General features: G+C 39.4%; 1 long non-coding RNA gene across 1 annotated transcript; it reads right to left on the bottom strand.

The window, feature by feature from the left end:
• Positions 1-14,649: 14,649 nt before the first annotated feature.
• On the bottom strand, positions 14,650-15,048 carry LOC133793822 (uncharacterized). Its single transcript, XR_009874969.1, has 3 exons — positions 14,922-15,048; positions 14,783-14,838; positions 14,650-14,707 (listed from the first exon to the last, which is right to left on the bottom strand). It is a non-coding gene; the product is annotated as an uncharacterized LOC133793822 (long non-coding RNA).
• Between the last annotated feature and the right edge of the window lie 1,479 nt (positions 15,049-16,527).

The raw sequence follows: 16,527 nt of genomic DNA, 5'->3' as shown, positions 1-16,527 counted from the left end.
GGATCCTCGCCCTCAGGCTCAAAAGTCACCATCTTCTTCCTACAGTCGATAGTGGCCCCATACCTGACCAACCAATCCATCCCTAAGATCATATCAAAATCCTCCATATCTAACTAAATTAGATCCACCGAAATTTCTCTACTATCAACCATCACTGTCAGTGCCCTAATCCATCTACTAGAAACTACTAGCTCACCTGTAGGCAATAAAGTCCTAAACCCTGCAATCCGATATTCACTAGGTCTACACAATCTATCAATCACTTTACTAGAAACAAAGGAGTGTGTAGCATCAGAATCAATCAATATAGTAAAAGGAGTGCCAGCGCTAGAAAGCTGACCTGTCACTACCGAGGGACTAGCCTCGGCCTCTGCCTGAGTTAAGGTGAATACTCGAGCTGGAGTCAAGCTATCAACCTTTCCCGCTTCACCTATCTTCACTATTGGGCAATCTTTCCTGAGTTGCCCCACTGTTCCGCACACAAAGCAAGCCTTGGCCCGACACTCGCCCAGATGGCGTCTTCTACACCTCGGGCACTCTAGATAGGTCCGCCATGCCTCGCCGCCACCCTGACGGCCACCCTGTCAACCCCGACCCCTCCTATCAGGACCAGCAGCGGTCGAAGTGTCAGGAGTCTTTCTCTTGAAGTCACAGGGCCCCCGCCCCTACCTGCCCCTGAATAAGGAGGCACCACTCTGCGGCCCTCGCGCCTCACCGCACTCTCTTTCCAAATCTTGTTCTCCGCTTCCTCAGCGCTAAGAGCCTTCTCAACGGCCTGGGCATAGGTTGTTCCTCCAGGTATCGTTGTAATTCTAACATCCCGGGCTATCATAGCATTAATCCCCTGATAAATCTATCTTGCCTAGCAGCACCAGTAGGCACAAGATCTGGTGCAAATTTCGCAAGTCTGTCAAATTTTAGGGCATATTCAGTAACAGAGATATTGCCCTGCACCAAACCCACGAACTCATTAACTTTTGCTGCCCTGACGGCAACATTGTAGTATTTCTGACTGAACAAGTCTCTGAAACCTTCCCAACTCAAAGCAGTAACATCCCTGGTCTGCGATGCAACTTCCCACCAGATGCGAGCATCTTCTCTCAATATATAAGTGGCACAGGCCACTCTATCATGCCCCTCTATTCTCATGAAATCCAGAATTGTAGTAATCATAGTTAGCCATTGCTCGGCTTTCAATGGATCCGGTCCACCCTCAAAGATTGGGGGTTGCTGCTTCCTGAACCGCTCATACAATGACTCCCATCTGTTCCCAACCTCCCCCGGCTGTACAACTGGTACCACTGCAGGTGGTACAATAGGGGCAGCACTCCCTGATGGAGCCTGCTGTCACAGAATACGGATCTACTCATCTTGGCTCTGCAACTGAGCCTGCATATCGGCCATAAGTTGCTGCCAGTTCTTAGGGACTGGCGAAGGAATCTGGCCCTGGTCATCACCCCCGGTCCCAGACCTAGTGCCGGCTAGTCGCGTAGATTTTCTTGGACGCATAGCTATCCAAGTCAATCTGCAATCAACGACTCGACAATCAGACCATGATGACAGGGTAAAAGCTTCTCCAAAATCCACCAATGGAACATAACCACACACAAACAATCAACATATAGGCATTTATCCACATGCACCGGCTACTAATAAGCATGCCCCAATCTCATCACACAATAACTATGAAACAAACATTCATCCATACACAATATGCAATTAATTATCCAAATATCCATGTACATGCATGGCAATGCTAATAAACATGCCTCAATATTCTCACACAACAGTCAAGGGTCAGGCCCTATCAGTATCTCATGCTCCCTATTAATCCAACAGATAACAACAATCATAGTTCATTTCAGGCATATAAGCATATAAGCACATATACACATTACCAAACCCTGAATCGAGCTTGTCTCTAGCAGCGAATGTACATGTCCAGCCGGTCTTCAGGAATCGTTAAACCTAGGATGCTCTGATACCAAGTTGTAACGCCTTGGATAGCCAGGACCGCTACAATGTGTACTTATAAAGGTGCAGGACTTGCTAATCAAGTCATTTAGTCAAAACGTGTCACTAAACCGTAAATGTGCTAAGGATAAAATGGTTTTGGTCTCAAAAGATACATTTCATATACTTAAAAAAATTTACATATGGGATCCCAAAAAGGAACAGTGTTTAAATGTTAGTTTACAAATTTTCCAAAACACAGACTACCATCAACCACTCTAATGCAAAACAAACATTTATAGCTTTTCTGTTCCTGTTATCCTCTCAACCGTGGCGGCTGAGCAGCTGGTCATGTACATTCCGCTCACAGAGCTCTACAAGTCAAGGCTGATCAAGTTTTCCCTTGCCTTTACCTGCACCATGTAGCACCCGTGAGCCAAGGCCCAGCAAGAAAACATATTACACATCTCAACAATCATATCAAGAGAATAATTCATCAAGCATGATCAACCACTTAACATTCCACATTAATCACACATCATGTAATCAGAATCAAAGACGTAACCAATCATTAATAACAGTCAAATCACATAATAACTAGGGCTGACAACTTAGGCCGCACCCTCTGTTTACCCCACTGACTCCGGCCCGCTTAAACCAAGCTCAGTGCATATTAAGCTGTCCTCGGCTACCAGTGACCGAGCCGCGCCCTGTGCGCAAGTGTAACCTTTGGCACTCTTAGTGTAACGCCCTGGCTACCCCAGAACAGTTACGGTGAACGGTGGACCGAAAATTTGACTCGTTACTCGAGTCCTTTGGTCAAAAACGTGCTCTAAGTGTAATTAACAGGTTAAGGTGTAAAACCAATAAAAAGGAAATGGAGATTTTATTACAAACTGCTCTGCAGAGCTAAAAAAAACATTTACAAGTGGTTCTCAGTACAAAATGGTCATTACAGTTTTAAACTTACAATCCCGCCGACCTAAGCGGCAAAAATAAGGTAAACCCCCTAGTTCCTCTGAGAACACCATGACCGTGGCGGTCAAGCGACCGCATATGTACACACCACCACATCAGCTCTCCACTCAAGGCTAGGTGAGCTTTTCTTTCCCTTTACCTGCACCACATAGCACCCATGAGCCGAGGCCCAGCAAGAAAACATAACATTTTTCAAAAACATTATCAAATGATTATCATTATAATCATACTGAACATAAAGCTTTCAACAAGCAAATGAACATCACATGATTTTAGCGGGAGAGTGGCTGTTAAGTAAGCCACTAGCCTCCAAGCTCTCTTTTCTAGCGGGAGAGTGGCTGTTAGGTAAGCCACTAGCCTCCAAGCTCTGTTTGTTCATCGACCCTCAGGGTCGGTCAGGCATTAATGCTCCTTGAGTCATTCAATGCTAATAATCGATTAGATCTAATCTCTATTGGCTTGCGTGAACCACGCTAAGTCCATCCTTGACTAATAAGTCAGCGCTAAGTGACCAGTGTCCAGTATCACCGCCGAACCTGACTAATAAATCACAGCTTCACAGCTGACACTAACACCTTTGCCAATTCTGACTGACAAGTCAGTGCAACGTGACCAGTGCCCAGTACCACTGCCGAACCTGACTAATCAGTCACAGCTTCACAGCTGATACTAGCACCTTTGCCAAACCTGACTAATTAGTCAGTGCTATGCACAAGCGAACAACATACGCTAAGCATCCATATTCAATCCGTGTCCATATTACACAATCAACATGCCTTACAAATATCCATGCATGTCACACTCGGGGTGCAGTTTTCTTACCTCCGGTTCGAGCAGGAACAAATAAAAGAGTGACCCTGAGAACGATCGACCTTTTGGTCCTTTAGCGATTACCTGGTCATAACCAAAATTACGGGATTCCATCAATAAAATGAATAATAAAAGGTTCCCAAACCAAAACCTAACCTCCGGGACCTCAAACACTACTCAATCGGGCAGTAGGTTTAATCCCGAGGCCTTAGGCTTGAATCCCCATGCTTAAAAGCTCACTTTGCCCAAAAATGCCTTAAGGGCTGCGGCCTTCCTTGGCCATGCCGCGGCCCGCCCCTCAGGCAGAGGCGCCTAAACCCAGCAGCCCCCAAGGGCCGCGGCTCACCCCTGCCATGCCACGGCGCAACACCCAGTTCAGCCAAAAACCCTGTTTTTCTTCCTCTACGATTTCTCTTGGAACCAACCCTTCAAACCCAACTTAAACACCACCCAAACCTCTTTCAAACACCCATTTAAACCTCCAAACATCACCCATAGCTATCCCTCATCATAACCCAAGTAAAACATCCCAAGAACTCCCCTTAATTCCAACTTTCCACACCTAAATTAAGAGCTGAAATCCATGAACGAAAACAGAGCAAAACCAGTAAAACAATGGATAAAACTCACCTCAAACCTGGAATAGAACCCTCTCCAATGGCTGAACCAAGTCTATAGCTTAAGCCCCTTGATTTCCTAGCTTAGTTCCACCCCTTGAGCTCAAAATCTCCAAAGAGGAAGCAAAGAAAATGAAGGGAAGGGAAGGTACGGGAAGGATGAAGCAAACTCTGTTTTGGGTTCTGTTTCACAGCCATCCATACATCATATATATCCAAATAACAAAAGACCATTATACCCCTAGGCATAATAAAGCTTCTAAAACCACTCAAGGGCAATTTTGACATTTTCCACCTACACCGTTAATCATAATTAACGCTTCCCAATTCCCGCTAATCTCAATATTCTCAAACACCAATATTTCACATCCCGTTACCCTTTAATGCCCGGTAACACTCTAATCATTAAAACACCCCGAGACTCACCCCGAGCCCCGAGTTTGAGCCCGTTATGACCAAACCGATAATCAACATTCCTTGATCGTCTCATGCCAAATGGCTCGAACAAACCCACATCATAATGTGGTCTCAAATTATATCACCACCATGCGAACAAATAATCAATTTACCCTCAACGGGTCAAATTACCATCACACCCCTGTATAAATAAATATGGACACATATGCATGCATTTCACATCATATCATAATATAATCAACATATACATGCATTTAATCAACTAATAGCATAGTTAAACAAGTATGGCCCTCCCGGCCTACTGTTCACGCCGTTAAACACAACGGAAAATTCGGGGCACTACACTTAGGCCATTGGTTTACTATTTACATGGCATAATACCATCATTTTCAATGCATACATATTAGGGAACCCTTAGTCCCATTACAAATACACAATCAGGTGCAGTTTTCTTACCTTTGACTTCCAAGTGAACTAGTTACGAGCGATGCTCCTTGAGCGCGATCCGATCCGCGAGCCTTAGCTTAGCACCTAGTCACAACCAAGATAAAGGATACCATCAAAAATCTTAAATGAGCTTCTAGACAAAGCTCTAGTCTCCGGAACATTGAACTTCACCAAACATGGTAAAAGATTCAATCCCGAGCACTTTAGGTTAAATTCCCAAGCCTAGAATCTCAAAATCCCAAAATCTCTTAAGGGCCGTGGCATTAGCCACCCATGCCACGGCATGGCCCCAACCAGAGGCCTCCAAATTCCCCAAAACAAGTAAGGGTCACAGCCCTACTCAGACCATGCCGCGGCCCGCCCTCTTTCCTCAGCACCCATCAGCTTCGAAGGGCCGCAACTCACCAAGAACTATGTCGCGGCCTGACCCCTTCGAACCTAGAAAAACCTCCATTTTTAACTCTCAAACCTCATGAAAACACACCCAAAACTACCCTAATTCCACAACTCAATTACCCAAAAAATTCCCACAAGATTCCAACAACACAACGCAGTTGAAACCTAGACTAGAAACCCATCAAAAACCCACTTCAATCACTGAAACTTTCTAACTCAAGAACTCAAAACCCAGCCATGGAAACACTATAACTCAACCTTTAAACCTTAAATTAGAGCTTACCTCAGCTGCAGAACCAATCCTCCAAGATTTTTCTGGCCTAACTTCCCAGGTTCCAACCTCAATTTAATCTTCAAGTCCAAAAACCCAAAACCTCTTAGAACACACTCAAAAACACAAAATTTCAACCACAGAAAATGGAATTCGATGCTTAACTCAACCTTTATTAAGTTCCTTTGATAACCCTTGAGTTAATCCTCTAAACTCCAGCTTCAATTCTTAGAATTCCAGCCAAGACCACTAAGTTTCTGTGTTTTTCTTTGGGAGAGAAAGAGAGAAAGGAAGAGAGGGTCGGTTTGCTATATTCCACAGTTTCTAAAATCTTCTTAAGTCTATCCATAAGCAATTAAGCTAATCCCAAGGCTCGGGGTACCGAAAACGTCCCCGAGGGCAAAATGGTAAATTTCCCCAATATTCCCACCTAGACTTCCTAACCTCAAATATATCTCCAATTATTTATTTTCACAACCCGGTAATCTAAATAACCACCCGATACCTGAAATACCCCTTGACTTGTCCAAACTCAAGCATTAGGCCCCGTTGTGACTTTCCTGCTATCTAGCTCCCTAAGATCGCCTCAAGTCGCCTGCTGCATATTTACCCACATAATAATGTGGTTCTCACAAGTATAACATTTAATCACATTTATATTCATGTAATCATACAAGCATGCTTATCATGTAATCATGCATTAAATCAATAAATTCACACATAAACCAATTATGCCCTCCCAGCACAATAATCACGACCCTTAAGCCATATTAGTGATTTTGGGTTGTTACACCTAAGCTCTCCAACTCAAGGATTGTCTAGCTTTCTTTTGCCTTTACCTGCACCACATAGCACCCGTGAGCCGAAGCCCAGCAAGAAAACTCAATATGCTCAAGAACAGTAATATCATGTCACAAAATCATAACTGGCATGCCTAGCAATTTATAGCCTATTCAAGCATGCAAATGATTTCAGACACTGCTGGGGAATCGAGGATAAGAAATCCCGCCCTCCTGATCAGACGACTAATAAGTCAATCCTAATCAGATGAGTGATCTAACACTGGTGGTTCCGTTAACCATAATGAGTGACTGACAAGCAAGTCACCACGAGGCTCAGCACCCACAGCCATGCGAATGATGATCCTTATGATCATACATAGCTTATAGCCCTAAACAGATAAGTGAATATAACTTTGAGGTTCTGTTAAACCATAATGAGTGACTGACGAGCAAGTCACTAGGGCTAAGTACCCATAGCTGTGTGACGAAACAGTCACTTGGGCTTTTTGGCAATGGCTTTAATCAGATGAGTGACTGACGAACAAGTCACTACGGGGCTGGCACCCATAGTCATGTGACGAAATAGTCACCTGGGCTCAACACCCATAGCCAAGTGACTAAACAGTCACTTGGACCTTCTGGCCCTGGCTCCAATCAAATGAGTGACTGCTTGGTAAGTCACTTGGGCTCAACACCCATAGCCATGTGACTAACAGTCGCTGGGGCTCTCTGGCCCTGGCTCTAAGTGACTAGCCTTTGGCTAGACAAACGTTTTTAGTTTTCATCGAACTTGAGGTCGATCTGGTATTAATGCTCATTTGAGCCAATCAATGTAGATGTCAATTAGATCTAATCTTTATCGGCTTGCGTTATACACGCTAAGACCGTTCTTGACTTATGAGTCAATACCAGGTGACCAGTGCTCAGTACTACTGCGAACTTTGACAAGTAGGTCACAGCTTCACAGTTAATACTGACACCATTGCCAAAACTAACTAGTTAGTCAGTTCCATGCACAAGAAAGCAATGCTACCAGGCATATATCATATGTCACATATCCAAATGTAGGGCATTCATCATGCTTACTTAACAATTGCTAGCATAATTATGATCATGCACAAACACAGAGACTCAAGCTCTGATCAATCTCATATTCAACATTCATGGCATGCCCTAATCACATGTTTCTAGTGCATCACATGCATCACATATTGGGTGCAGTTTTCTTACATCTGGTTTGAGCGAGAAATAACAATTGAACGACCCTTGAGAACGATAGATCATTTAATCCCTTAGCAGTCACCTAGTCATAATCAAATACAATCTCCATTAATGAAAATCAACAATGAAAGGGTCTTGACCTAAACCTCACTTCCGGGACCCCGAATTGTACCCAAACGGTGAGTAGATTCGATCCCGAGCCTTAGGAATTGAAACCCCGAGCCAAAAACCCTTAAAAACTCCAAAAATATGCATCTGAGAAAATAGGGTAGTGCTACAGCGCTGCCCCCCTAGCGCCCCAGTGCTACAACCAAGGGCATTTTGCCCTGGCTAGCGCTACCCTTTGGGCGCTATAGCGCTAGGACTAGGCAGAAATGGCCCTGATTCTTCCTCCTTCGAATCCTCCATTTCCAACCTAATTCAAAAGCTTCCATACACCATTTAAACCCCCAAATGAACCAAAATATCATCTACACATGACCTAGGCATCACAACCTAAGTAACCCTAGCCAAAACTTCCATCAAATTCTCAACATTCCTACTCAAAAACCAAACTGAAACTCCAATGAAAACAGAGCAAGAACAAGAGATTCTATGGCTAAAAACTCACCTCTATATCAGCTTAGCATCATCTTCAATGGTAGAGCATAACCCAAAACTCTCACGGCTTGGTTCCTCAAAAAGAGCTCCAAAATTAAAAGAGAAATGGAGAGGAACTGGTGCATGGGAGAGAAGATGAAGGAGACTATATTTTCTTAAGCTTTCTACAGCTTTATGGTTGATATAAATCCTTTAGGGTGAAAAGACATAAATGCCCTCAAGTCTAATTGAAAGCCTTAAAATCCACCAAGGGCAAAACCGTCATTTCCCACCTATTTCGTTAATTATAATTAACACCCTCCAATTCCCGTTATTCTCAATATTCTCAAATGCCAATAAATCATATCTCATTACCCTTTAATTCCCGGTAATGTTCTAATTCCTCAAATCACCTCGAGACTCACCCCGAGCCCCGAAACTAATCCTGTTATGACCAGACTGAAAACTTACATTCCATGATCGTCTTATGCCGAATGGCTCGAACGAATCAACATATAATGTGGTATTATTTATAATTCACCCACATGCATGAAAACACACAATCACGCCCTCAACAGGAAAAATTACCAAAATGCCCTTATAATAAAAAATGGACTCATATGCATGCATTTATCATCATATCATAATATAATTCTGTTGACGCAGTTTTTCACCAACAGATAATTATACGAATAAGTAGGATGGATTAGTGCGAATTGGTAAACCGTAATATGAAAAGAATTGTAATCTAGATTTTGGGAAACTAATAGCAATAGAAAGATGGTCACTCCCTTTTTTAGGTGGTTCGAAGGTTAAAATCCCTCTAGTCCACCAGTCGATATTATTGATATCTCTTGACTATTTCTTACAAAGTGCTTCTTTACAAAAAATATCCCAACCCCTTGCACTATCCATGGTCTTGGTATTTATAGGAAGATGATATCTGGGTAGGTATTGGGGTCATCCCGTGACCTCCTCATACATCAAATCATTTATTTGACATTATTGATTAATTCCTAAACCTTGTAGTTAAGTATGGTCTAATCAATAGGTAAGGAAGGATAATGGGCCGCATGGCCCAAATCAGGCGTAGGATGTCTGAACACGCACGTTTATACTGCGTGTCCGAGAATTCAAGAATAGAATAGACATGTGACGCTTGGGATATGCACGTTTATATTGCGTGGTTGACTTTACAAAGATTCGGGGGTGTCAGGCCTTTGATGCACTACGAGATTAATGTGGTGCTAGCTCGTAGCTTTCAACATGTCGACACAATGGCCCCAAGGAGAAGCTAAATGATTAACCAGCTCAGGCTGGTTATATTAGGGGATGGTAGAAAATAGCTCCGGGTGGACAGTTGACACGTGGCAGACCGAGTTAAGCCCTTTCTTAGCTCACTGAAGTGCGTGGATATTTAGGGCGTACATTTTCCCCCCAAGCCCCTGCTCGTGACTTATGACGTCACCTCTGATCTTCACAGCGGGGGCTTTTAAACTTCCCTTCCGACTCTTCATGTCCTGCCCGCTATATTGGTACCGGACACGTGGAACGCCGTGGTTGGTGACTGTTCGGATTCCGAGAATTGCATTAAATGGCCTAGCCACCTTTCTGCTGTCATTTCACCTCTCGAGTTATGACTCTCGTATCTTGCATTAATTTGATCGGATGGTCCTTGCTTTCTCATGCCTCTTACATATATATAAGGCGGGTAATCTTCAGTACTAGCCACTCTTCGCTTGAAATTTTTTCCTCATTTTCTCTTTTTGAGTTTCAGAAGTCCTTCTTCTGGTCATAATACCAGAGATCCCCACGCTCTCGCCACAAGAGTCTCTCAGAAGTCAAGCTTTAAGGATTCAACCAGGACTCGTACCCTTACATTTCTGCAACTTTCATCCGGAAAAATACACTGTAAGTTTCCTGTCCGTTTGCATGTTTTGATTTCCCTATTTCTTTGATAGGCAACTTTATTTCTTAGCTGTAAACAATAGGCTGTTTTTGGCTGGTTTTCGGTGCATAGGTTCCAATTCTAGGCATATTGATTACACTTAGAAATATGTCTAGGAATGTGATGTTCATAACCAGGGGACTTCTGGGTAATTTTCTTGGTAAATTTTTGGGTATGCCTATTCGGAGTATGGAAGGTGAGGGGTTTTTAGGGTGCAAAACTAGGTAGCATAGGGGTCACGCTTCCTAGGTGGTTTTGCTCTCAAAACTTCCCTTCCAAGGTAAGCAATAATCTGCCCTTCCTGACACAAAGATCCCTGGAGATCAGGGATCCGTTGGGAACGTGGGCGCGCGACTATGGCTACGCGTGGCTTCACACACCACGGGCTGAGATTACCTTAGCCCGTGTATGAAAATCATTTCTTCTCGCACTGTTTTCCCTTTTCTATTTTTAGGTCGCCTATTAAGCTTTTCCTCGTTCTTCTTCGTTAGGCGACCAGATGGGACCCAAAAAGAACGCGCCCAAGAAAAGCATGGCTGGCTCGTCGTCCCAGCAGTCCCGTAAGGGGCACTACAAGAAATCTAACATTTACCTACCAATTTTTTACCTACTTATATTTATTTGTAGGTAAAGATGAGTTTTACCTACCAATATTTAATAGTACGAACTATCCGTAGGTAAATATTGCAAAATACATAAACTATATCAAATTTATTTTTTGCTACCAATAAAATTGGTAGGTAAAGAGTTTTACCTACGTATATATTGGAGGGAATATTTTCAGCTTTTGGAGCTTATTTTTCCCTCCAACTTTATTTTAATTTAAAAAAATTTATTAAAATTAATGATGATGTGTACAACATTATCCTAGTGTGTGACCGTAGTTATTTTATAATTTACACATTTTATCAATATATATAATATAATAAAAACATAAATAAATTTATTACTTAATATCATTATATACTTATAACCCTAAACCTAACTTATCTCTTAACTCATCTCCATTCTTCCAAACACTCAGTCGCCTTTCTTCTCTCTTCTTTCAGCACGGCCTCTCTCTTCTCTCTTCTCCGAGCCCTGCCCCAAGCCCCGCCTCTCTCTTTTCTCTTCTCTGAGCCCATGGCTGAGAATAGCCGAGACCCTTCATCTCCATGGATGAATCCAAATGCCTTCTTCTCCATTGTTGAACCGAGATGCCTTCACCTATTTTCTTGAACCCAGACGCCTTGTTTATGTTATTGAACCTGAATGTCTTCATTTATAGCCTTGAACCCAGGCGCCTCATCTCAAATCTTGAACCCAGATTGCCGTCGTTCAACCTAAGCCACTACGTCCATGACTAAGCCTCTATCATGTGCTGTATATGCTTGTGACCCTTTGTTCTCTCAGTACATCTTTGATCTTGAGGCCCTCTGCTCTCTGTAAGTACTTTTTTTTCTGTTTATTGTTTAGAATATGTGTAGTTAGTAATATTTGTTTTGGATTGAGGATTTTGGATTGCTTGGATGCATGGAGGGTTTTGGATTGCTTGGAAGCTATGAATTTTTTGGACTAGCTGGTGGATTTGAGATTTTCGGATTGAGGTATTTTGTATGAGATCACAATGACTAAATCCCCAATAATCAGAAGGATTAGTGATGTTTCATTAATCTAAGGCATATTTTTCCATGTTTGTATACTGCCATGTGTTTTGGATTTTAGGTTTTCGAATTGCTTAGTATATTGTTTATATATTTTTTATATTGACAGATTTAGAGTTAGGAAATTTATGTTTCTACTCTGTTTTGTTTATTGATATTTTTTTGGATTTGAGATTTTAAGATTATTTGTTATGTTGATATTAGTTTTAGATTTAGTTTTTTTTTTTGTGTGTTTCTAATCTCTTTTGTGTCTCTGAAAAGCTTTAAATGTCACAGTTTGTGGCTCTAGAATGTCTTGTATATCTTCATTTTTATCTTGTTTGAAAGCAATAGTTATTAATATTGATAAGTTTTTATAATCTATATATTTTGATGAGTTTTTATTATCTGTGTAATATTGCCAACTGTGATGGTGAACATTTATCAGTTCTTTGCATTTTGTGTGATTTTGAAATTAAAAGTTTTCGAATTAAATGTTTATTCCATTGTTATGTAGATTAATTGTTTCCTCTGTAGGGAAATGCAAATCTACTCATCCAAAGGGGGTTTAGTTAGTTTCTAATGAGAGTAACTCATTCATTACTATCTTACTCTTTTCTCATGCTTGCTTATGATATATTGTTTCTAATGAGAGTAGCTCATTCATTACTGACTTACTATTTCTCATTGCTTACATAGGGTTAAATGATAGGCTCTATGGTTCTCTATGATTTTTTTTTAGTTTTTTATGTCGTTATTCAAATCTATTAAATGATTTATGCCAAATTATATTGTATGCTGTTGACTAATTGACTTGAATGAAATATGAGATTTTGAGTATGGGTGAAAAACTGATTTTGGTGAGATTCTTTGATTGTGACATCATAATCTTTATGTTTGCTAAATTTGACATAATTCTGGATTTGTTTGAACTAACTTATATGCTTGTTATCTATATATGTATATAAGAAACTAGTTTTTATGATTCTTTTGCAGATTTAAACTTTATTTATTGTTTTATTGAGATAAGGTTTGACAAATTTCTGTTTTGATGATTAGTGTGTTTCGGCTTTGAGTTGTGTAGAGTTTTTCAGTTATGCTTCATTGTTGTGATCTGGTTTATGTGTTTCATTGCTATATTCTAGTTTATTTGTTTGATTGTCCTTAAGCTTTGAGTTATGATTCATGGTTTTGGGGTTTTGTTCATGTTCAAGGAGTTTGTCATATCTGATATTGTTTTCCCTATGCTTTCATTAATTTTATTTTGATGAAAAGTTAGTTTTACATGTAGTTCTATATAAATCTGATTGGTTATACTTGAATGCAGTTTTTAACTTTTAGTCATTCATGTATAAACTTAAATGGGAAACTTAGGAAATGTATCTTTCTTTATAGAGTAACTAATATGTTTCAAGTATTAGTGTGCTTTACTGTCCTAAATTTGATTGATCAAGCTTTTTTTTTATGTATTATAGCTGATGAAATTGACTAAGAATGAATTTTTTTTAATAGTTAAGCACTGATTCTATTTATTTATTTGTTGTTATGTTTCCAAAGTTTTTTTAATAGTTAAGCACTGGTTCTTTTGGGTACACATGCTAATGTTTTTAAATGTGTCATCTTACAAGTTAGATTTGCTCTCGTTTCTGATATTTGTATTTAGCTTTAGTGTTGCTCTTTGATCGTAGGGTTTGGTTCTGTTTTGAGCAAACAATCTGTTTTAATATGTCTATATATGAAGGGAGTAAGGATTTGATTTAATATATGTTGTTTGGTACTTTGTTTCTGATATTTGTATTTAGCTTTGGTGTTGCTATTTGAGTGTAGGGTGTGGTTCTATGTTGAGGAAGGAATATGTTTTAATGCTATATATGAAGGGATCTATTTTGAGCTAGGATATATTTTAGTATATTTTGTTTGATACTTTGTTTCTGATATTTGTATTTAGATTTAGTGTTGCTCTTTGGTTGTAATGTCTGTAGGTATGTAAATGGGGCGGGTCTGCCCCGCCCCGCCCCGCCCCGATTAGTGTCTTGAAGCGGGGCGAGTCGCCCCGCCCCATTTGCCCCATTTGCCTTCTTTTTTTTTTTAAGAAATATTAAATTTTAATTTTAGAATTCTCTTTAAACTTAAATTATTTTTTTATTACAATGCTTATTTTTTACACTGCTTGTCAACTACACCTTCAAATATTTTATTTTATTTTTTATTTTATAATTTACAAAAATAATTACAAGAATAAGGATAATTAAATAAAACATATTTTTTAATATTTACAATTCTTTCATAGAGTAGTTATAAAATAATTTTTTTTATAAATCTTACACTTAAAATCTATTTAAAATTAAGGATATTCTAAACCACATATAAAATGTCAATTTTACATTTTATGCATGTATATAAGTAACATGAGAGAATTGTATTAAATCATATTATTATATCATCATTTAAGTCAAGAATTCGCCAAGTATAATAAGAGTTTCTCAAGAGAACAAAGTAAAATAAAACTATCATATGCAACATAGCACTCCACTTTTGAGAGTTTCTCAAGAGAACAAAGTAAAATAAAACTATCATATGCAACATAGCACTCCATTTTGATGCGTCATCAAGATCTTCTTTATTGACCTGCTACCTTAATCATCAAGATCAACTATGTATGGCTCCTACAAAAAAAATATATGTATTAATAATAGAAGTTAATAATTTATTTGATGACTTATAAAAACTTAATTAAGTACCATAGTTGGATCTACATCATTATCTTCATCATTCATGGTGACTAGTGGAGTCGCTTCTGTAAAGAAAATAAAAAAAATTAATATTGAAATAATACAATAAAATATGAATTTATATATATAAAAAGATAAGTATATTTACCTTTTTTGTCATTTACCAACCAATTTTGAGTGCATATCAATGCTTCTAATGTAGAAGGATGAAGTCTTGCTCGGTGTGAACCCACATGTCTACCGCCAGTACTGAATGTAGATTCTGAAGCAACGGTGCTAATAGGCACAACAAATATATCTTTGGCAATCATATTCAACACAGGATATTTAAGTCCTGTTACTTTCCAATAATTGCATATATCAAAGAACTCATCAGTCCTAGGTATCAATTTCTCTTCCAAATAGAGTTCTAACTCTGACTTCACATTCTCTACACCATATGCAACTCTAACATATGTGTCAAAGTTAGATAGATCATCTATTTGTGTTTGAAAAGATGCTGATACACTATCCATTTACTGACTTCTTTCTCTAAGATTAGGAAACTTAGAACTGTACTCTTCTAGTAGCTCATAACAAAGCTTGCGGACCTTCTCAATTTCAATCTCATATTGATCATTTCCATAAATGGTAGGAAAATAATATTCGATCAACATAAACTTATATCTTGGATCCAAAACAACAGCCACAGTCATAAGCCCATGAATCTCTTCCCAATACTTTTGAAACTTAGACATCATTTGAGTTGCCATGTCCCTAATAAAGGGCTCATCTATGTCATCCATGCTTTAATTCTCATTTTAATTTGACACATCTTTGGGAAAAAAAGATTAGCTGTAGGATACTTGGTTCCAGAAAACAACTCTGTCACCTCATGAAACACTTCCAACTTGTCACACAATTTTTGAGCTCTAATCCAATCATCTCCTGATGGCGCATATCTAACATATCTTGAATCACGTAGTTTTAATTGTTCAAATACTCTATTGTACAATAAAGCTATGTTGAGCATCAAGTATGTTGAATTCCACCTTGTTTGACAATCAAGTGATAACTTTTTAGTACATGTCACTTCAAGAGAACGAGCAGTGTCCTCAAATTTCTCATACCTCTTTGGTGTGCCCGACCAATAAGCAACACTGTCTCGAATCTTGTCAATGCTATCACCAATAACAGACAACCCATCCTTGACAATAAGATTCAAAATATGCGCACAACAACGCATGTGAAGTAACTTTCCTTTTAAAATGAAATAGTTAGAATTAAATTTTTCCTTCAAAAGTGGAATCATTGCATCGTTAGTTGTACAATTATCCACAGTTACTGTACTAATCTTGTCTTCAATATTCCATTCAGACAGACACGAACTCAATGTATCAGTAAGTGTAACAGCATCATGTGGGCATGATACATACTTAAAACTTATAATCCTACTATGCAACTTCCAAGAGGCATCTATGAAATGAGCTGTCACAGTCATATATCCTCTCTTTTGATGATTGGCAGTCCACATATCAGTGGTTATAGCTATTCTACTTCTATTCTTCTCCAAAATTTGGCTACATTTTTCCTTCTCAACCTTGTACATTTTCAAATATCAGACCTAATTATATTCCTTGACAACATTTTAAACACAGGGCAAAGAGTATTTGAATAGTCTATAAAACCACTATGCTCAACCATCAATAAAGGGTATTCATGTAGAATGATCATTTGAGCTAACTTTTTTCTCCCTAGTTCAGGATCAAAATTGT

The sequence above is a fragment of the Humulus lupulus genome, chromosome 8 (assembly GCF_963169125.1).
Source record: "Humulus lupulus chromosome 8, drHumLupu1.1, whole genome shotgun sequence".
NCBI classification, from domain to species: Eukaryota; Viridiplantae; Streptophyta; class Magnoliopsida; order Rosales; family Cannabaceae; genus Humulus; species Humulus lupulus.
This window is presented reverse-complemented; position numbering and strand designations above follow the sequence as displayed.